Raw genomic sequence first — 23,353 nt, 5'->3', positions numbered from 1 at the left:
GGCTTTTTGGAGGTTTCCTCAGTACTCTTGGACCGCTCTGTGAGGAACCACACCAACCACTCAGTAGAATTGGAAATGGATAGTTTGCCTCCTGTTAATAATGCATGTTGAGCCACATTCTGGCACTCTGTCACCTTGGAGTTGTCCTGTGTTGTTGCATACTGTGGGTGCTGTGATGTGGGCCTTGGTCTGACTGTGGATTTTGTGCTTTCAGAGTGTTGTGTTTACAGGCTAAAGGCAGTTGCACGCAGGCACAATACTGGTGTTTGGTGTAAAACAACACATATTTTGCTCACAATTTCCAACCTCCTTCAGACATCACTTATTTGTAAATGCATTAGCAAAGCAAGACAATTGCTTACTTGTTTGTCTTGTTGTGTGCTGAGGAGGATCAGATAATTTCCTGATGCAACATTTAGGAAATTGATTATTGATCTTTGCTCTAAATAAGTGCTATGTTGAAATAACATTACCAAGTAAAATGTGTTTTGAAATTCTTACATGAGGAGGCAGATGATCATCATGAAATTCGCTGCACTGAACTTAGTAATCCATTGTTCTAGCAGAGCTTGACACGCTGACATTTACATCTGAGCAAGTGTTGTGTATCAGCTCACTGTGTGGAGTTGCTGAAGTACGTGCACTCGTGCTGTCATGCAGGTTAGTAGGTCTTAATCTGCATTCATACAGTTGTGTTTTGCAGTGTAGGAACATTGATGCTGTTCAGCAGAGAATTGGTGGCTGGCAGTGGAACAGCAGACACACTGGCATCAATATGCTCTGTAATTAGGAGTAGCTAAGTGAGAAACAGCCATGTGAAAATGCAGAATAGGGACAAAAATGACAAAATATCAAGCGAGATGGCTGCTAAGATGCAGGTTTCTGATATGAAATGTTGAGTACACACAGCAGTTTGCAAATTTCTCTCCTTTCACGTGTGCTTTCCCTTTCCTCCATTGCATTACAAATGAACATGGTCTGCTGATTATTGATTGGTGTCCATGTCTATTTTCAATACAAGCACGCGTGAGAATTCATGCTCTCACGGGTTATGGATGGTTACCTAGTGACACTGTGTATTTAGCTGTGTGTTGTAGCCCAGTTGATGCTCCTTTCTAGCTTGTACAACAACAGTATTAAAAAAATTTTCTGCTTCATAACATTATAAATTGAATATGTTGAAGTGTTGGACTGCAGGTTGGACAAAGCGAGCAATTTCTAGATGCACCATTTAGAAAATTGGCAGTAATAGATGGTCATCCCTAATTTCTAACACTTAATATAAAGACTTAACGGACAGAATAATCTGCAGACTACTCAATACTGTGAATAAACAATAAGTGCATCCCTGAGCTGACTATTTTTTTCTTTATTTTGTGCCAGGAAGCCGTGAACCTCAGCACGTGTCCGTAGTAAAATGAGCCCCAGTCTGTGTTTTAATTATGCTGCTTCATTACAGCATGCTATGTGGCTGCTGTTAAAAGCTTTGTGCTGGGTATGTTTGCCACTTCAACCCGCTCTAATTCTAGCCTTGGTGCCATTCCACTCACTCTGTGCCAGGACTCTTCATATGGGAAACAACGAGTGTAGAAAAATCTATGCCCAACAGCTAAATTTGGTTTTCCTGCTCTGCTAACCAGTTTGGGAGTTGTGTGTGTATTGATTGAAAGTTGTGTATTTGAGTCAACCACCCAAAGAGACAGGAGACTGACAGCGTCCATCTGCCCACACCACGATGCCAGAGGGTTTTTCTACAACCCAAAAGAAGTCCTGGTGACATCTTTTTCTTAAGAGCACCGCAGGACTCCAATAAGAAGGAGACAAACCGATTTCAGATTTCCTTTCTCGACATGGTTTGCTGTATATGTGTTTTTTTTTGGCCAAGCCCTTAGGAGATTCACAGACTGAAGATAAGAATGGTCAGTGAAAGAAGGAACACAGAAGGAGGGACTGAAATGGACAGGGCTCAAGGTTTCCCTTTCATCTTTTTCATTGGGGTTAAAAAGAGAGAGGTTGCTTTCAGGGGCAGTGGAATGGAGAACACTGGGAACCATTATTCCCCTCTTTGTCCACAGAAGTTTGTGTTTTAGTCCACAAAAAAGAGCAGAAAATTTGTAGTCGCACCACACATGTTCATCAAGAGAGATGCATGTCGATTTGTCCTGAGTTGATGCTGACATAGGACGGCTTGTTTTATCCAGGAAATCGGGTTTAACTGTCAGTAGGTGGGCTTTCCATGTGGCTCTTACTATGAAACTATTAATAGAGGTGCAGGGCTGTACTGAGTTAGGATTGTGAGTTCAGACCAGGTGAGAGTGGGTCTGCATCAACAAAATGCACTTTTATATGCTGGTAGTGCATGCGTGGTGGAGTCTGGTTCTTGTTTGTCTAATAGGATCCTAAAATGGAACAGGTTCGCCTGATTTGCCATCATTTTACTCCGTTATCGTTCTACAGCGAATAAAGCCATAGTACACACGTGGACAAAATTGTTGGTACCCCTCAGTTAAAGAAGGAAAAACCCACAATTCTCACTGAAATCACTTGAAACTCACAAAAGTAACAATAAATAAAAATTTATTGAAAATTAAATAATCAAAAACAGCCATTACTTTTGAATTGTTGATTAACATAATTATTTAAAAAAACAAACTAATGAAACAGGCCTGGACAAAAATGATGGTACCTCTATAAAAGATTGAAAACTATTTGACCAGAGTGACATGATTAACTCAGGTGTGTCATTTAATTGACATCACAGGTGTTTCCAAACTCATAATCAGTCAGTCTGCCTATTTAAAGGGAGACAAGTAGTCACCCTGCTGTTTGGTGAAAAGGTGTGTACCACACTGAACATGGACAACAGAAAGCGAAGGAGAGAATTGTCCCAGGACATCCGAAAAAAAATTATAGACAAACATCTTAAAGGTAAAGGCTATAAGACCATCTCTAAACAGCTTGAAGTTCCCGTGACAACAGTGGCTCATATTATTCAGAAGTTCAAGACCCACGGGACAGTAGCCAACCTCCCTGGACGTGGCCGCAAGATGAAAATTGATGACAAATTGAAGAGACGGATCGTTCGAATTGTATCCAAAGAGCCCAGAGCAACCTCCAAAGAAATTAAAGGTGAACTCCAAGGCCAAGGTACATCAATGTCAGATCGCACCATTCGTCGTCGTTTGAGCCAAAGTGGACTTCATGGGAGACGACCAAGGAGGACACCACTGCTGAAAAAAATTCATAAAAAAGCGAGACTGGAATTTGCAAAAATGCATGTTGACAAGCCACAAAGCTTCTGGGAGAATGTCCTTTGGACAGATGAAACCAAACTGGAGCTTTTTGGTAAGGCACATCAACTCTATGTTCATAGACTCAAAAACCAAGCATACGAAGAAAAGAACACTGTCCCTACGGTGAAACATGGAGGAGGCTCAGTAATGTTTTGGGGCTGCTTTGCTGCATCTGGCACAGGGTGTCTTGAAAGTGTGCAAGGTACGATGAAATCTGAAGACTATCAAGGCATTCTGGAGAGAAATGTGCTGCCTCGTGTCAGAAAGCTTGGTCTCAGTCGCAGGTCATGGGTCTTCCAACAGGACAACGATCCAAAACACACAGCCAAAAACACTCAAGAATGGCTGAGAGAAAAGCGTTGGACTATTCTAAAGTGGCCTTCTATGAGCCCAGATCTGAATCCCATTGAACATATGTGGAAGGAGCTGAAACATGCCATTTGGAGAAGACACCCATCAAACCTGAGACAACTGGAGCTGTTTGCTCATGAGGAGTGGGCCAAAATACCTGTTGACAGCTGCAGAACGCTCATTGACAAATACAGAAATCGTTTAATTGCAGTGATTGCCTCAAAAGGTTGTGCAACAAAATATTAAGTTATGGGTACCATCATTTTTGTCCAGCCCTATTTCATTAGTTTGTTTTTTTAAATAATTATGTTAATCAACAATTCAAAAGTGATGGCTGATTTTGATTATTTAATTTTCAATAAATTTTTATTTATTGTTACTTTTGTGAGTTTCAAGTGATTTCAGTGAGAATTGTGGGTTTTTCCTTCTTTAACTGAGGGGTACCAACAATTTTGTCCACGTGTGTACAAGGCAGTGCACAGAACATGTAAGTCGACTGCTGTTTGTCACGTTGTGTCGCCAGCTAGCATAATAAATACTTGAGTGCAATAATATACATATGACATTTGAGTTATTAAGTTGGGTGAGTTTTTTTCCAGCGGAGGATCAATTTCTATGACTCTAACAAAACTCTGAATATTTTGCACATTCTATACTAAGAAGAATCCAGATGCTTAGATGTCCCCTTTTGCAGATTTAAAAAACACACAGTTGTCCACATTTTTAGGCAAGCTGATTGTGAGTAGAGGACACAGCAGGTGATACCTGTTGTATTGTTAAATCCAGACGTAACATCATGATGTTCAGGAACAGCCACATCCTTTCTGCGCGAGGCTGAACTTGTAGAAATCAGACTGCTTCATAGGGTGGGCATTAAGTGATTTGGAGCTTGTCTATGCATTTTTATACTCAGTACTTTAGTATTACTTTTCTATAACTGTGAACTTGTGATCAACTGTTAAAACGTGAGGACATAAATTCATGCAGTAGAACCTCCATTCTACTTCCTAGTCAATACCCCAAAGATTCGGTTGTGTTGTGCTTAGCTGCTAATGTAGCCTCAAGCTGCTAGCTTGAACCAGAGGTCAGGAGCGGACTACAGAAGTCTAGTTTGCTTATTTCTTTTTCACTCCACACCCCCTGATTCATTTCATTTTTAAACTTGAAGTCTTCAGTCCCAGCCAACACGGACTGAAGTGCCTTCACTTGAGGCAGTTTAACAGACTTCATGCAGCTCCCTCTGGAGCCACATAAGATGTTATATAATTTCTTTGAATACATGCAGTAGTGTTTCAAGTACTGTAAATGGACTTTGATATGTAAAATCAATGGAGTTCCCCTTTAAGCTTCCATTACTGTAGATATGAGGCAGGCAGTGAAGCTCTACACCCCTCCCATGGCGCACCATTTGCTTGCCCCCACAGGAAGACGATATTAAACAGCCCCAATAGAAGCCTGAACCCAACTGCGTCACACTTCCTCATAAAGGTTAGAGGGGAGACAAGAATGGAATGAAGGGGGGATGTGTCACTTTTCTGTACAGTATGTGGAGTAACCTGTGGTGGTTGCTGCCTGTGTGAAATGCCGACATGATATATGTTCTCGAGAAAAATCCTGAACAACAAAGATGAACTCCATTGATTTCGCAAAATGCGTATGAACACAAATGGTCGTGTTCTCAAACACAAAGGAATTACAAGTGACACACATGCAGAGTCAGACACTCCAGGGAATGCATAGGAGTGCTTCCCATAAGCCTTGCCATGACGTAAGGGGACAGTTATGCACACAAAGTGGGCTTTTCTCAGCGCTGCCCTGTGGCCATGTAGGCAGACAGAATCCACAGTAATGCATCAAGGAACCGCTGAGCAACTGGAGGCTTGGAAAGCTAGCTGATATTCTCATTCATTTTTGTGTCAGGAATCTCCATTTAATGAAACAATGATGTCTAACAGGACCGAGTACTCATGTGATGCCTCACATGAAAATTTATATATTTAGGCTTGTAGCACATGATCATAACATCCTTTTGTCTCTGTTGATTGCATGCTTTATCTTAGGCCCTCAAGGAAATTGTGGCAAATTATTACCAATGTTAGAAAACTGACACGGTAATCGTTTCTACTGAACATATTGAGGAGTAACTAAGTATCATCAACACCATCCTTTTGCTTATTGTCAAAGTTAACACTCTAAACCAATTTGAAGATGAAAATAGTCAATATAATGCTCTTGGTCACTTCAGTACCAATGGATTGTTCTTTTGAAGATACATGTGAATGTTTTAGTTCTTCATTGATGATAACACACTGGATTCTCACTGCATAGGTAACATAGAGTGAAAATGTTGGATATGGTTAACCTGCTGTCCTCTGATTATATGTGAGTTCACTGTTTCTATTTAGTGTCCATATTCCAGTAGTTTTGTACCCTGTAGTAGACCTGCTTCCCACTATTCCAATAGTGCCTGCCAAAGGACATGGATATTTTTGTCTCAAGTCAGACCTTATTTGTCATCCTCACTGTGAAAACGGGCAAATTTTGTAATGAGCATCAACATAATCATTAGAATATAAGTGTGAGTGTGTTCATTTTGGTTTTCTGGAGGAAATTTAATTCATTTGCCCGGAGCTGAGCCACAAAAGTTCAGTTCAAGTAAATTGAGAGAACATTTATCCTCAAGCAGAAAGTCATTTGAGGCTTCCGGCTTCTTGACTGCTTTGCCTTTTCTGACCTTTCGGTGAATGGCACATTTTGGGCTTTTGGATTGCTGCTCGTGACATAACCTCTGGAACTGACAGGTGTATTTCACTATTTTCAGATGTTCTGTAGTCTAAATGCATAAATATGAGAACAGTTCAGTTCACCGTTTTAAATCGGAGTAGATGATGTTATGTAAGACAGACATCTCTTGGAAATTTGTCATGAAAATAGAATAAAAAACATGGATTTTTTTGTATTAATAGTTTTTAAAAAAGTTGTAGCATTATGTGGTTGAGTGAGTAAACTTTCCTGACTTCACTTCATGCTTCCTGCAGTGTGACTGCAGGAACTATCACTGTGTCAGTGCTGGAAGAATGTGTTATGCAGTCCGAATGAAAATGAGTCTGAAAAGTTAAAGTTTGATGTACCATTTCCTCTTTTCTTTTACAACTCAGCTAGACTACACCTAGAAAATGTACTTTTAATTACCTTTAGTGTCTTAGAGTTCAAGCACCCATCTCCAAGACTAGCATATGTTTGTAGGAGGACATTTCCTGCAGTGCTTGTTAGGTGGACACTGATGTTTTGTCTGGTAAGCCAGCAGCTGTCAGACATTTTTCCCTGGTAGTTTCAATTTGTCATGAGTTAAACGCATGGTTGGCCGCCTGTTGGAAAGCAGAGCTGTAGTTGGATCATGCAGCTCAGATAGGGGTGGTAAGGCTTTACTAGTGCACAAGATTGGAGTTTGCAGGGTGGAGCGGGGGGGGGTTCTAAAGGGCGCTATGTTGATGATGAGGCTCTGCAGCCGGAGCAGTACAATAGGTTGTATTGTCTGACGCTAGCTGCCCAGATCACATTCAGTTCACTGTGAGTTCATTTTCCTCATCCTGACTGTCGCATGTTAGCGACCACACCCTCACCAACTTACTAAGCCAGCTTCCCAACCTCAGGCAGGACGGCAAAGAATGATAGATCTAGTGTGGTTAATGATGTTTTTGTTGGTGTAGCGGTGACGGTGTTGTAAATGTAAACTGTGCTTTATAGCTGCTGTGAGCCGCTGCAGCTGTTGGAAGCCGGCGTTCCTCCCTGTGGGTTTTGCCCTGTTTCTGTATCTCCCTTTCACATCTCGCCTTCCCTCTGTGCAAACATCCCATAATTCTCATGACCTCATAGCGATGTACCCCTGCATTCCAGCTTCAGATGGACCCCTCCTTCTCCCCGGACACACACACACACACAGAAACACACACAGACCAGCAACACTGTCATGACATCACCTATTACCCGTGGCCAGTGAACCCCACCAGCTTTCTGTGTGTTTCTGCACTGGGAGGCTTTGCAAAGCAACAGCGATCAGGAGGATAGACAGGAGCAAGTAGGGCAGGGTGGGTCACGCCGCCAAAACATAAACCTAACAGGCATTTTACTGCTGACATCTGTTTTTCATCCTGTGAGGAGAAATGGATTACAGATGCTGAAGTTTCGTCCTCGTGTCTGCATCAGTGCAAATTTAGTACCGCTCCTTTTTCAGTCTTTGAAGTGTCATATAGAAAAAGTTCTTCTTCACTTTAGCTCTCATGTGGGCCTCGGCCTGGTTTGTCAACACCAGCAACCTTGCCCCCCTGACATACCTTGACCCATGACCCTCCACATTATGGCAGTGCCCCCAGGCCACATGCATCGATCCCAGCCCCATCGCTCAGTGCTGCCATGCAGTTTAAACACCCCCTCAGTTAGGTTAGCTATCTCTGGAGCTGCTAGAGGACTGACAGCTTCGAACATTCATTACAAATAGTAGAAACGATCTGCTTTTCTGTAATGAACAAAATCTGGCAAACAGAATGGAGAATTTTTACAGGTGGCTTACTTGTAGCTTAAGAAATTGAACTTGAAATTGTTTGGTGGTATTCTTTCTAAAATATTAATCTGAAATAGTAAACTGGAGCAGCAAATGCACAATTATTTAGCCTGCTTCAACATACAGTGCATGTAAAATCCAATAGTGAGCTTAGGTGAAAAAAAATCTGAGACATTTTTTCACAGAAATAAATCAGCAGAGAGCATTATGCTGTAATCTCTGGGAGGTATTTTCATTTCAGGGAAATGTACTCGACCCGAATGGGACAAGATTTTTGTGGGCATATAAGCCGATGCAGTTTTAGAGCTATGATAAGGTAACAGGGAAAATAATAGGGCAACAACAAAGATTTAGTGCAGAGTATGTGTATTTATTTGTCACTGTTTGGTACAGTGTACAGGATTGCAGGAACCCTGAAAGTCTGAGTCCTCAAACTGTTTTAATTTTTGAACCACCTCCCACGCTGCAACCCTTCCCATGTGCAGTGTTCTCATCCCTCTGCACATATTATGGAGATTCAATCATGGCGATTTCCCCACAGCAGGGGTCTGCTGATAAGCGGCTCATGAACAAAGCAATATTGGACAACTTAATGGAATAAACAAGGCACGGTCTGCTGTGTGCCACAGAAAGCACAAGTGCTGATATGTGTAAGCCTCATTAGGCAGCACTGAATTTTTTACCTGACCTGGTTAAGGATAATTTGCCCCACAAATATGACACCAGGCAACTGCTGCTTTTTTCAGCATGTTGTTTTTACGTGTACCTTTTGGGATTTAGCAGTTAGTGAACCAGAATAGTTTTTTCCCTGTAGAGCAGGAGGATGCTTGCTGTAAGTAGTGTCTAAATAACGCCATGACTCTTTTTCGCAGGTTTAACTAACCTTGGCGTCTTTGTCACCACAGAGAGCTCCTGGTGGACTGTAAGGTAGTCCTGAAAGTTCATCACACAGTAGCTTGAGAAAACGGGAACATAGACAAAACACACCAAACTAAGAAAGCCTAGTCAATGCACCTGCAGCTTTCAGAGAATAAATGCTAAAAGTGAGTAAATGCAACAAAACACAGTAGCAAAGCACAAAATATACAGGAAATGTTTCCTGGAGTCATTAAAAAGTAAAAACTACAATCTAAATTGTTAAGCATTGCATTTTCTGTCTTTGCAGACAGTGATGAGGATGTTTTTTAGTTTGGTTTTTGTCTGTTTTCTCTTCAGTGTGTTGAGCTCTCAGGACCACTCTAGCTTTTCCATGATTCGACATAAGCATGTGGTGTTGGACAAAAAAATAAAACAGTGTGGGAAAGGTCTGTAGTGATGATGTTCAATGGAGTGTATAAAAAGATGACAGGCCGATGCCAGAGTTACCAAATGCCAAATTGTGGCATCCAAGGAATTTTCCGTCAATCCTGTGGCCTAACTATGGTGTGCGTGAGTGGTCAGATCTTTTTTTGTAAAGCTTTGGAGATTAAATTGAGAGAAAATGACCACAGATTGATGCATGTATTTTAAGCAAATGGTGGAGACGAGTGGCAACAATGTCAAACCCTGACGCTGTTGGTGAAAGAATGCTGTGTCATGTAATGTGCTGAAACCTTCTAAATGTAGACAAAAAAATCTGTGTTTGTCAGCCCAGTACATCATATGATTAGTGGCAGAATCTGTAGCACGCCTACAGTATGTCAGGTCTGTTCAGTCACCAAATGGACAATCAGTCATCCAATTTGGTTGCCGAGGTTGCCGGAGTGTTTTGCTTTCGTTTTATTTGTATATCCAGCAGCTACAGAGCAACACTATTCACTTAGAGTCCAGTGTAGCCCCAGTATTCACTCTTTTCGTTGACTTAGTTCTCCACCAACACCTGAGGAAAAGGCCTGACTCCTTAGCTGCTAAATGCTTCACTATGTTCACTATGCTGTTTGATGCTGAGCAGGTATTCCACTGGTTTTTTTTTTTTTTTTTTTAGGGCTTTTCAGAGGTTTTGAGAATCCAAAAATGTCAAAATGAGTGTTGTAAAATTGTGGACCAGCAGCTTAACTGAAAAAAATCTCACTTTAAAGCTCAGCAAACAGAGACAACAAGTAAATCATTTCATGGTGTCACATTGTTTGCTTTTTTTTTAAACCATTATTTGAATTTAGTTACATGGAGCTATTAATTATAGTTGTTTTCAGGGGAGGATATTTGAAAGTTAAGTTGATGCTAATGTGCACAAGGTTCTGTTTATTACACTGGTTATCACACTCAAGCCTGTTTACATAAGTTCATCAGCTGTTTACAGGAAGGACTCTTGCAGACATGGTTAGATGACAAAATTAGAGTTGTACTAACCCTCGCAATCTTGTGGATGTGACAAGTATAAATTTAGTCTTAACCTTAAATGTATGAATTTTAGACATATTTTTGCTTTACTTGTAAGGCAGTTGACAGCACATTGTTTTTTTTTTTAATTTCAAGTAATATATAAATATTTAGGCAGTAAAAAGATACAGATCTTTTAAGTAGCTGGTTTTAAAAATCCCTGTCAACAAGGTAAATGATATGTAAACATTTTGGCCTTGTTTTCTGTGTTCATCCAGAGTTGAGCTGCTGTTTAGTTCCACTTCATCAGTCCCACTTAATTTCTCACAGCGTTGATATTCAGTGTATTTCCACATGATGCCACTGAAATTTGCTGTTTCCAGCAGATCATTGCAAATCAATGAGACAGTAGCTCTTTATTCAAGCAGAAGAGGAAGTTTGTTGCCATTGAGGGCAGCTACTGAGGGACGTGGCTATGATGGTCTAAATCAAGTTTCCAAGGGCAACTGGACAATTTCTCTTGTCCAGCCTTGTTGTAATAAACCAGCTGATTTGATTTCTTTGTCTGTAACCACTGCTGAATGATTCCAGTACCAACTGTATTGTAGTAGCTTAATAGAAGAGTAGCAATGTGTTTTATTTTCTTATTTCCAAAGCTGTTAGAATTCCCTATACATTTCTAAAGAACCAGTTTCTGGCCTCAGGTCCAACGTGACTGACCTTTCTCTGATGAATAGTATGGAGCAGTCGTGAGTGTAAAGTGATCGCCTTTCTGTTTGCTTTCCCTCCCGTCTCCTCCACTCTCTCCCACTATCTCTCCCCTCTTCCTGTCCAGGCCATGCACCAGCTGCTGCTCTCCTCCCCTCTCCTCCCCTGTCCTCCCTCCTCCTGCAGCCTGTTTACCCATTTGGGTGGTTGGGCCTCAAGAGCCGTCTTCCACAGGGGATAATTAGAAGAAAGACTTTTCCTTTCAAGTGATGTTGTTGCCCTAAATCAGCCTAAAGCCATGCAGACTAAACACTTGTTGGCTAGACTTGATTAACTTACTGAATAATCTGACACTAGTTTATTACTCATGTCATTGGTGTCGTGCACAAACCTGGTCTGTGAATGCATTACCAGGAAGTGTTGGCGGTTTAATGTATTTTTTGTCGATAAAACATTTCATACATGCTATCACCATGTACAAATATTAATAGTTCGCTGTGCGGTTACTTAGGTCAGTGGTTCTCAACCCTGTTCCTCAGGACCCACTGTCTTGCATGTTTTAGATGTTTCCCTCTTCCAACACACCTGATTCAAATGATCAGCTCGTCATCAAGCCTCTGCAGAAGCCTGATGACGAGATGATCATTTGAATCAGGTGTGTTGGAGCAGGGAAGCATCTAAAACATAGCCTAGCCGCGCTAGACAACCCACGGCAACAAATTTAATTCTCTGCCAGGGTGGGTCTAGTTACCCTCCATAAGGCTCGAGGTTGGATGCTCCTAAAACTGGCCGGACGAATCACCATGAAGTGTAGAGTCAGAAGGTGGGCGTAACTAAGTGACGACAGAGGTGCGACAATTCTGACAGAAACAACCGGAAACAACTAGCCTAGCCGCGCTAGACAACCCACGGCAACGAATTTAATTCTCTGCCAGGGTCGACAACAAAAACGACAACAGTCGTTGAGCTCCATTAGCACCGACTCTGAATAATCTTTCCGTTAACATGTCTGTAATATACTTGAGCTTCACCCATTGACTGTATAATTAGGGCTTCACCGAGCTACCGCATCCTCTGATTTCCGGCGCTCTAGGAGCCTATTTGTTGCGCTGATTGGTTGTATACCTACCCAACTGCTGCAGAGTGATTTGATAGACAACCTTTTAGCCCGCCTCCCTCCTTGTCGAGCGTGCCTAGACCCTTGTGTCTTCAGAGCATGGGTCTAGCGCAGCTAGGCTATCTAAAACATGCAGGACAGTGGGTCCTGAGGAACAGGGTTGAGAACCGCTGACTTAGGTAAACTCTTAAAATGAAAGAAATGCCTGATGTCTTTCATTTAATATTTTGACTGTGTCATGAAGGCAAATGTTTGCTCGATCCTTCACAGCACTGCAGACAGTCTTTATCAAGGGTTGCGGTGGATTGGGTGTGCGTGTCTGCTGTGCTTTTTTGTGTGTGTCATGTGCAGAGAGTGTGACTTGTAAGATATAAATAGGTCCTGGGAGTTATTAAGTTCTCCCCACAAACAATCCCTCTCATTACAATGGGCTGGAGATCAAGTTGCACTGATAACATTTGGCCTACAGGGAGTTTCACCAACGCAGGGCACAGAGCTGAATGGATGGATGGATGGTTAGATAGATGGGTGCGGCTGAAGTCAAATCACTTTGAATTCAATCTGTTCAAGATCCAAAAAGGCCATTATTTACTCAGCACTTGCATATGGTATCTCTCACTGGAAAAAACAAATAAGGAGCAAATTAAATCCAAAAGGAGGATTGATTGTGTGCTCCACTCTATGTTTTGGGTTACATTTGACATAATATACCAACATATATATATCCAGGTTAGGTGTCACAGGTCTGTTAGAGCAAGAGAAAGAAAGGACAGACATGTAAGTTGTTCTTCTGAAAACTGGTAGAAAACAAAGGTGTCATGTTAAGGTAAAGTAAGAAAGTTGTTTATAGATAGAAAAAAAAAATACTTGCTAACAGTTTTGAAAACCAGTTAGTGGTGAAATCATTAAACAGCAAAAATGTGATACATTTCTTAGAAGCATGTTCTCAAATGTGAGGATTTCTGCTTTCGAGTAGTTCAGATTTCAGACCGAACAAGTTGCTTGGTGTATTATTTTCACGATTTCTCACATTTTATAGACTAACTCATTGGGACAATATTAGACACATCAGTTGATATTGATAATGCAAAGTTTCTGAAATAGTTCCTCCTTCACAAGTTAAAGAAAAATTGATAGTATCATCTTGCCAAATACAGATTTAATTTGCAGCAGGGATCGGTATCGTTTGCCAACTGAACACATTCTCAGTAGTCTTGTACTTTAAAAACATGGTGCAGTATCACTGGTGTGTTCTAATGCTGCCTTGTGTGTCTAACTATGAGATATTATGTTGATTTGAGAAGTATGTCTTGAAAATGTATACGTTAAATTGAGTTTGAGTCCTTGTTCTGTAATTTTCTCAGCAGCAATGTGTCTACTACACAGATTTCTTTTCATATTATGTTTTGTGTGTGTGTGTGTGTGTGTGTGTGTCTGTTCGCCTTCTTGTTCCTCAACTAGTAAGCACCCTCAGGTCCACTAAATATGTCTTTTAGGTTTAGATAAGCCTTAAAGGGATCATCTAGCCCAGTTTCACCTCCAGGAGTTTGCACAAACAAATGCCCTCAAAACCGTTTAATGTGCCTTTTAGGGTTAGTCAGCCCCTGTAGTGGTTCTTGAGCCCAGAAGTGTGTGTTTTGTGTGTGTGTGAGGAAATGATGTTCTAACGAGTGAAAATGAATCGGAGGCATCCCTGTACATCTTTACAGCAGAAGAGGGCCTGAGATCGAATCAACTGCCAAGCTGACTAGAATAGTTACCAATAACGGGCTCATGAATGCTATTTTAAAAATGCTAACTGCCCAGAGAAAATCAGACCTGACAAGACAGTGTGTGAGTAAGTGTGTTCGCAGATGTTTCAAAGCAGAGGTGGAGCTGCACAAACAAATGTAGACGGCCTTCTTTGAACCGCGCGTTTGCAGATGAAACAAAGTTCCCTCGTGTGCAGTCCCATGGGCTCGCAGTGTAAATAAATGAACAATACCAAGCCGTATCACAAACACACAAACTCATGTTGGGACTTTTCCACTGGCTCTCTGTTTTGAGTTTGTCATCTTTGCCACCACATTCGCTTTCTGCCTGAAGTGTGAGTTGGCTTTTTCGCAGCCACAGCCCCAATAACACAGGTCACTTCACTCATACAAGACTCACTTGGTTTGACATCTGGCTTTAATGATTTGAATGTTGGCAAGCCTGAACGCAGAGGGAGTGTTAGACAAACACAGGGCTGAGAGGAAGGAGGAGACAGGTGTTTTCTGCTGTGTTACCTGGAGGCTGGGCTGTCATAGAAACAGCTGGCACCGGATGAGGTCATAGTTTTTCTGCTGATTTATCCACTTTCCTTCCCACCCCTGCAGCAAGATGATTGTCTGATTTAGGAAGACCCTCCTATTCATAGTATTGATGTCCACAGTGTTACATGGGAAGCAGGACAGAGCGTTCTTCCTCCAAACGCTTTTGACATATCACAGATTTTTTTGGAAGCTTTAATGAGAGTGGACACTCAAGAGTACAATTAACTCAGCGTGGGCTTTAAAATTATATTTGGCAGTGCAATTAGAGAGTGGCTTGAAATGCTTTTTGCCTTTTAGACTTGATTAGACATAAGCTGTGGTTACTCAATCATCATCCCCAAATACTTTATATAACCCGATTCAAACCCTCCTAGACCTTAACTCCTCTCTGTTTTTATTACGTTCAGACAGCTTCTCATTCACTTAATGGGTTCCGTAACACCGTCTCAAGTAATGTGTTGCTTTTGTACACACATCAGTGTATTTAGGCACTTTGCTTTTAAAGTCTGGCTTTATTTAGAAACCAAATCTCTTCAGTTATTGTTTATAACTCCGTATAAGCTGGGCCAAAGCTGAATGCTTTCAACAATATTAAAGATGTGAATTTTCACAGATTAAGCTAAAATTATGTAACAGGTTAATCTTAATATAATAACAGCTGCTTGTTTATTGAACCCAAAACTGCTCTTGCACAACCTAGGTGACTGATGATGAATTAAATTACCTGCCAGTGCCACATTTTACAGATTACATAAAGTCAAATTCAGGGTGACCGCATGGGATGCAGACTGCATGTAAACAAATGTCCTGAGCAGCAAATCTCCATTCCTGGCTGTGGAGCATTTCCTGCATGTCATTTCTTAGCTCTCTTTGTCCACATATATGGACTCGCTGTCCATTGCCACTATCAAATGAGGACATATTGATTCCCCAAGAAATGGCCTTTAAAAATATAAATAGATGATTCACGAACACTGTGTTTCTCTTGTCCATTAGGATACTACTGAGCTATTCAGTCATAGGTGTCAGTTTAGGGGGGACGGTGGGGACGTGTCCCCCCCACTTTTTGTCAGGGGTCATTTTGTCTCCAACACATTCAAATTCTTCACATGTAAGCCGTTGTAAACCCAGTTATTTTCAGCAGTATAGAAAATTCGGACGCTCCTGAACGCACCATCCACACTCGACCGAGAGTTGCACAGACATGCAGCACACCTTCGTGAGGTTAAAAAAAAAAACGTGCAGATGCTAAATTTGCGCCCGTGCCAAGTGGAAGCTCCGACCAGAGGCGTGCAGGGGCAAAATTTCGGCCCGGGAGAATTAGTACTATAGCGGCCCACAGAGCCTTCTACCTGCATGTACCGGTAGCTCAACAGGTTGCGCCTCCACCTTTGGTACGGTGGTTGTGAGTTCGAGTCCAGCTTGTGGCATTTTGCCGCCGTTCTTCGACATTTTCTCAAAGTGCTGTGGTCTCCATCCCCCCCACTTTTAAAAACAAACTGACGCCCTTGTATTCAGTTACAGTTTAATATTCATTGTAACTGCTAAGATACAAATCTCCCTCAAATGTCATTGTTTTCAATCATTTTCCACTTTTTTTTAACCCACATTTATTTAAACATGAAAAATATCGAACTTGTTTTCCAAAAAACCCACATTGTCTTTTACTTTTGACTGAGGGTTTAGGCAAATATCAAACATAATTGTAGAACTGTATGAGTTTCATCATAGAAAGCAAATTTTATTACATAATAAAAAAATGTAATTCCTGAGCCAGTAATGTTTCTCCAACTGTGACCGCATAATCGCTGCTGGTGAGCTGAACTTGTCTCTACAGGTCGTATAAACACAGAGACCTGCTGCACTGGTCTCTGCTGCTACTGCTGCTGCCACACCTGAGCCCAACTGTCATAACCGTTAATGCCATGACACACAGACACAGACACACACACACACACGATGACTCTCCAGGGAGCTGCTGCGGCACATTAACATGCCCTTCCACACTCCGTTTTTCGCTGTCAGATTCCCCACAAACATCTCCCCCAGGTGCCCTGAAAACACAATTGTGATGTGCTCCCTACCCACATGTCCACACACACACACACACACACACACTGATATCCACGGCTTTTCAGCACAATACTGTGGCAAACACACACAATGTAACTTGCAGGCGTGACTTGTTTGATGTCAGCTGTTAGTCATGGCTCTGCTGGACTAAACGAACACACAGAGAACCAGTTTTCGGAAGAATTGTAATACTCTCTGTGACTGAAAAATGTTTATTTTTCCATTGAGCCTGCTATGAGTTACATGAAGTAGGGCGTACAAGCCATATAGTTATATTTACTTTTGAGTTAAAGTACGTTGTGTTAAGCAACGTTGCTCCCTGTGGAAACTTGAACACTTCAAATTGAACACACCACCACAGGCACCATGAGGGAAGATATTTTTTAATGAAATGTTTTGTTTAAACTGCTGACAAGAAGTCTGTGGTCCAGACTCGAATACGTCAGCATTAGATTACCATGAAATTTTGTGCAGCCATTCATTGATCGTCATGAATGAATCTTAAAGACATCAATGATCCCCTGACTTTACTCTAGCAGAACAATGAGGCTGGCATTTTTGTTTTTTTTACCACCTGAACCCTAAAACTCATGGTGGGGTTTGAAATGCATGTCATCTTTAAAAAAATATATCCATAAATGCGCTATTTATCAGAACCAGAAACAGTTTGTGGCTCAGAGGCTTAATGAAATGTTTCGCCAACTATGTATCGCTACTTGGATCAGACATTTATGCCTTTCCTGACCAGTGAATTGTAATAACTTTGGGGATCCTTCAGTTGTAATTAAGCACTAAAAACAGGTCAACATTTCAAGTAATATGCAGCAAAATCTAACTGCAGCACATGACATCACACAGGAAGACAACCTCCCCACAGGAACAACTATAAGCTACAGATCCTCCCCTCAGGATGTACATCAAATGATCTATATCTATAACCATGTCCCTTAGTGTTTATTACCAAGTGATGTAACACACTGTGTGCCATTTGACAGCTTCCTTTGTAAAGAAGAAAACGCAAAAAATAAAAATGGAAAATCAAAATTGCAAAACAACTTCTTTTTCTTCTGTAATTTAGTCCAAGTTAAAGTATCATTTTATTTAACATGATCACAACCCAAATGTATGATGTGCTCACTTTAAATCTGTTTTTAAACAGTGAACTGGGATTCAGTTTATTCCTTCATTTTTCATTGTATATTTAACTATGTCCAGCTTTGCTTTCAGAGCCTTTGTTATTAACAGCAGTCACAATACACATGCTAACATTGTTCTTTAATGGGCCTTGTTCAACTGCAGGAGAGTACAGGTTCTTTTAAAGTGGCTTGCATCTTTTTTTTTGCATGTTCTGACTACAGGAACCACCTCGTTTCAGGGCTGTTTTAGAGGGAGACACAAGTACGTAGTCTGGATTAAGCACCCTTGAGAAATTGCGGTGCAGGAATCAAATGGGTTAAACTTGGAGAATACAAGAACAAGAAGACGACCCTTTTTTTGTTCAAAACAAGAAAAAAAAACAGCATCTGTAGCATTTCTCTCTTCTAAAACAACATCAGCAGCAACAAAGGAGCAACCACTTCATTTCTTTCTATTGTTGTGGAATTGAAACTGCAATCGAAAGTGTCACGAAATTAGACATTCACACTTCATGTCCCCAAGATTCTGCAGAGGAAAGGCTACCGAACATGTCCGCATATGTACATGCTCGGCTTCTTTTTATAATTTGGATCTGAGACAAACCATCTCACTTGTCTTTGACCCATCATGTATTGAAAATTCATAGCAATCTGCATTGCTGCATGCTAGCCTACTATCCTCAGCCCTTCATCCCCACTCTCACCCCAACCGGTCGAGGCAAATGGCCGCTTTCTCTGAGTCTGGTTCTGTCTGAGGTTTTTCTTTCTCCCCGTTAAAGATTTTTTTTTTTGTTCTTTTCCACCACTGTGCTTGCTCATAGGAAATCCAAAGGCAACTTTTAATTGAGTTCTCTGTTCTTGCGGAAGGTCCCTACCTTACTATGTGAAGTGCTATGAGATGACATTTGTTGTGAATTGATGTTGTATAAATAAAACAGTATTGAATTGAAATATGTAAAGTTGTTTCATGTATATTTTTAACGCAGTGCATGCTGAGAAATATATGCAAATGAGCCATCTATGTTTCTCAACAACTTCTTTTGAAACAACCTGTAGGACATGAAGTTAGTTATGTCACTGTAAGTTAATATAAATTGAGGCTTTACAGTGAAGCAAAACTGGCTTTCTTGCTTATGAAAAACTAAAGAACACGGCATTTTCTTACTTTAAAATAAATCGCAGCTTAAGATTCAAAGTTGTCAGATGCTTTAGTTGAAGCAACAGATTGACTTCACTTTCCTATAATCTCATGTTTGCTTCAAATGCTGTTGATGTAGGCTTTGAAGACCTTACAACCTGTTGTTGTGAATCCATAAAAACAAGTTGAGTTACAGTGTTGTGAGTAAATCTTTTCAGCTTAAACCCACAGCTTCACCAACACCATTCTGACTGATTAAACACAGTCGCTCACAAACTGCCATATATTTCCTTGTTCCATCTGAACACACACAGAAGAAAGACAAATAGCCATGCAGATTTCCAAAATCATTAATATGCATGCCATAGAAGCTCAGGCTGACACTGGGATTACAGTTACAATGTGCATTTATTTATTATTTTAGGTGAATAAATCCTTTTAATCATTTCATGCCTCTGCTGCTCTGCCATTCTCCACTTTGTTCTGTCGTTATTCCTATTGTCCCTACGTTAAATTTTGTATAAATGATGTACCATACGTTCACACAATCCCTGCAAAGTCTGTTTGAGAAGAAAACTTAAGCTTTACGTCCAGCTAAATGCAAATGCCTCTTCCATACTGCTGTTTGACATAGCTATGAACCCACAGCCTCCCTCTTTTCCCTCTCAGGGATTCATCCCTCCCCGCTTTTCTCCCCCTGACTAACACACTCACTGCTGCTTTCCATCACATACATAGTGTGACTTTCTTTTGCTTTAGGACTGCAGGATGTCCGGAGGGATAAATCAGAAGAGTTTCTGTTTTTTAAAAGGACTGCATTGTGAAACTTTTGGGTAGAAACGTGCGGGTGATGCTTCAAAATCTCCGAAGCGGTTCATTGGAAATTGATTTAGATGTTTGGGAGGTTGATTTAGCGTGCAGCCCCGTTCCGATGTGTCAGACGGGTTTACAGCAGCAGCACTCTGCCAAATGTGCTCTCAATGAACCCTTCTCCACCCATGAACACAAGCTCACTCTCATCCTCCTCCTTCTCCTCATGTGTCTGATGTCTGGGTGTTTGGCAGCGAGTCCGGCCTCCCAGCATGCTCTCACATGCTCTTTTATCCATCAGTCGCCTCTGGCTCTGTGGGTCGACCGTCCTCCCTTCCTCCTCCACCTGCTTCTTTATCGCTTTTTGGCTGACCATCTTTTTTCCCTCCCTCTCTTTCCCTGCCTCCGGTCTCTTTCTCTCTGGCTGTCCACCTCCTTCAGTCCGTCTTTCTCTCTCCGCTCAGAGGCTTTCTTGGCCTTTGTCTGTCTCGTGGGGAAGGGTGGTGTCTGTCTCTCTTCTCCTCCCTGCAGTTCCATCTCTTCATTTGCTTGCAGAGAAACGGATGAAAAGGAGAGTTAGCAAGGGAGCTGCCTTGAAACAAAATAGGCACAATTTCCCCCCAAAAAAGAATATTTTAGTTTTGTCAGTGGAAGGAGCACAGAGAGTTCAGTGAGTGAAAAAAAAATTAAGTTTTGTGCCTGTTTTTCAGTGTAGCCAGTTTAATGTATGAACTTGTTAATCCACAGGAAATAATTTTGAAAGTCAAATTACACTTTAAAGAAATGCTTGCTGAGCTGAAGATTTTCTTTACTATACATGATCAGAAATGCAATCTCACTGAGTTGCAGATTGTTTGTCACACAGATCGAGGCATATGAAGATTTTATCTTGGTCTGGCCATGGTTTTTCCTGGCCCAGAGGTGTTTGGGGGGTTGAATAAGTACGATGATCCCAAAGGAAACCACAGCATGTGACGTACCATCATACAACACTAAGAAATGCTCACAAAACACCCAAGAAACGTAAGAGAGATGGGAGCCCTGGCCACAATAAATGAGACAAAAGGCCATGCCACAGAGTGGGTTTTCTCATTTAGGTCTTTTCCCCCAAACAAAAGCTGATCAGACTAAATGAAACAAAACCAAAAGCAGTGTTGGTAGTGACTCCAACGTCTACTTATGTATAATAAAACTAAAAACTGCAAGCACAACACAGGACTGAGGTCAGTGCTGTTGGAAAAGCAAGCGATGCTCCTCCTCTCTTTGACTTTACATAAGTGCAGGTCCGCTTCCCTGAGCAAAGGTTAATGACAATTGAAGTAAAACGCACCAGCATTGAGGTGTGCATAACAAGCCTGTGTTATTTGACAGACATTTGTGTTTTTCTGTCATTTCTGACCAAGTGATAAACAAAAAATGCCTGTTACACCTCAGTAAATTAAATGGCCGTTAATGAAATGGTTTCAAAAACAGCTTTCAGTTCTCTTCATTATGGCACTCATAAGTTTACTTTAGCACTGACTTGAACCTTTTTTGAGGGCGCCAGATTATTTTCTATATGAAGTTATAAAAATATTTATTGTTAATATTTGATAATAAAACTGTTAGTTGCAGCTTAACTGAGCTCCTCAGAAGTCTGTCATTTGGAAATTCAGCCACATTACTTTTGTCGTCCGTGGAAGTCAAGTTAAAAGGGCGACATGATTAGATGCAAATGTGCCCAGAGCAGCGTATGTTTCAACTTGAACAACGGGGCTTTGTAAATCTGCTTCATAATGGCACAAAGGCAAGAGGAAAGAAGAGAGGGAGTCTTCGGGGAACAAATGGAACCACAGTAGCTTACGGCTAACGTCTGCACAATCAGTGTATCAGATGTTTGTGGTGAATAAACAGACTACACAAATAGCAGCATTCAAAATCATGTGAATGATGCAAGACTAAAGCTTTTGCTCTCTGAGTGCACTTATAGACAAGTGTTGCTTCAACTTTATATGCACATTTGAGCTTATCGGTTGTTATTTGTTATATTATGAGGTGTTGCTAATATTTTTCCACATTATTTATCTCAGAGTTCAGAATGAATTCAAGTCTGGCAATGAAAACCAGACATTCATGAGTGTAAGATATTTGAGGGACTAATCCAGCACAAAACGGATTCTGATAACAGTCCTCGTGTTTTCCCGGATAAAATTCCCCAGTGTGTACGTCTTTGAAGATATATTTTTACCTGACAGTCCTCCTGCTTTAAAACATGCTCACTCCAGTCCATGCCATGATACAAAGCAGTGCAGATCGATTAGTTGGAAAGGTACTTCAGGGCGTGCAGTGAAACAAGTTACAGCCCAGTGACTTTATCGCTCTACTGCCTCTCTAGGTCTCTCTCTTTTTCTCTCCCTGCTCTACCATTCCCTTCATCCTTCCCTCTCTCCTCCCCTTCTTTCCTGCCAGGTTAGCTGTTGTCACCACTCAGGCGTCTCAGGAATGCCTCCAGATGTTTTCCTTGACTCAGCCACACACAGTCTCCTGGACACATTTCCTTTGGCGTGCCTCATAAACAGCGTGAAGCAGACATTGTTTTGACTTCAGGTTGAAGTCTCTGTCTAACCTCTGCACTCAAATCCTAGTTCGGTAAGCGCGTCCAGGAACAGTTCATGTCTTCTTCTGTTGCCATGCTTTTTTTTTTATGCGGTGGGACCAAAGCTAAACTGACATCAGATCAGTGCTTCACAGCAAGTCAGCCATGCAGACCCATTTCTATCCCTTTACTTTAGAGTTAGCACAGTCACACACAGGAGGGAGCTGCAGTGATATCGCTGTAGTTTGTGCAGCTCTGCAGGGTTGTCTTTCTAAGCTCATCTAGGCAGATACCCCAGACCTGTCAGAGCAATTACAGAGACGTCTCTACCAGGGCTGCTCTTACACTCGCATATACAGTACATGTAGATCTGTACTGTACGAGTACTACATGCTGATTAGTCTTTAAAGAACATTAAATGTTCTTTAAAGACTAATCAGTTGCATCAGCAGCTGTGCAGCATTTTGTAAATTCTGTCTTTGAACCACTGAAACTTTAGATCTTGCAGACTGTGTATTGCCCTCCATCTCCATGTTGTCATTGTGCAGAAGTGCATCAGCAATGCATGCTGGCTGGTGCACTGCTGGAGGGACTTGGTAGTCTCGGTTCCTGATCTATAAATATGAATGCACTTGTGTCCAGGTCAGTGTCTTGTTTTGTTCCTGTAATTTATGAACTTTTTGTCCCCAAAGTCATCAGGTCAGGGTCGATACCAGAAATAAAACCGAACAGTCTGACCTGACAGCATATCCGAGACCCACTGTTAAACCCACACGTGGGTGCAATCTGCATAATGTGGGTTGTTAGGCTTTTGTTGTGCATCTGTGGGATTACTGCACAATTGTGCAGTGTTGTTTTTATATTTAAAAGTTGAAACCTGTTCTGTTTATTAACTTTGTTGCTCCTTACAGCACTGTGTCAGAAATGTCTATGCTCTGTGTTCACGTGAAAGCTGTAGACACGACGGATGGGTAGTTGTCGTGAAGCTGCTTTCAAGTC

At 41.4% G+C, this 23,353-nt stretch overlaps 1 protein-coding gene across 1 annotated transcript in view; it reads left to right on the top strand.

Annotated features, from left to right (window-relative positions):
- pkn1a (protein kinase N1a) overlaps nucleotides 1–23,353 on the top strand; it is a 63,264-nt gene that overhangs the window by 1,530 nt on the left and 38,381 nt on the right. The gene's annotated exons all lie outside the window — the stretch shown is intronic.

Source organism: Acanthochromis polyacanthus, chromosome 3 (assembly GCF_021347895.1).
Source record: "Acanthochromis polyacanthus isolate Apoly-LR-REF ecotype Palm Island chromosome 3, KAUST_Apoly_ChrSc, whole genome shotgun sequence".
NCBI lineage: Eukaryota > Metazoa > Chordata > Actinopteri > Pomacentridae > Acanthochromis > Acanthochromis polyacanthus.
This window is presented reverse-complemented; position numbering and strand designations above follow the sequence as displayed.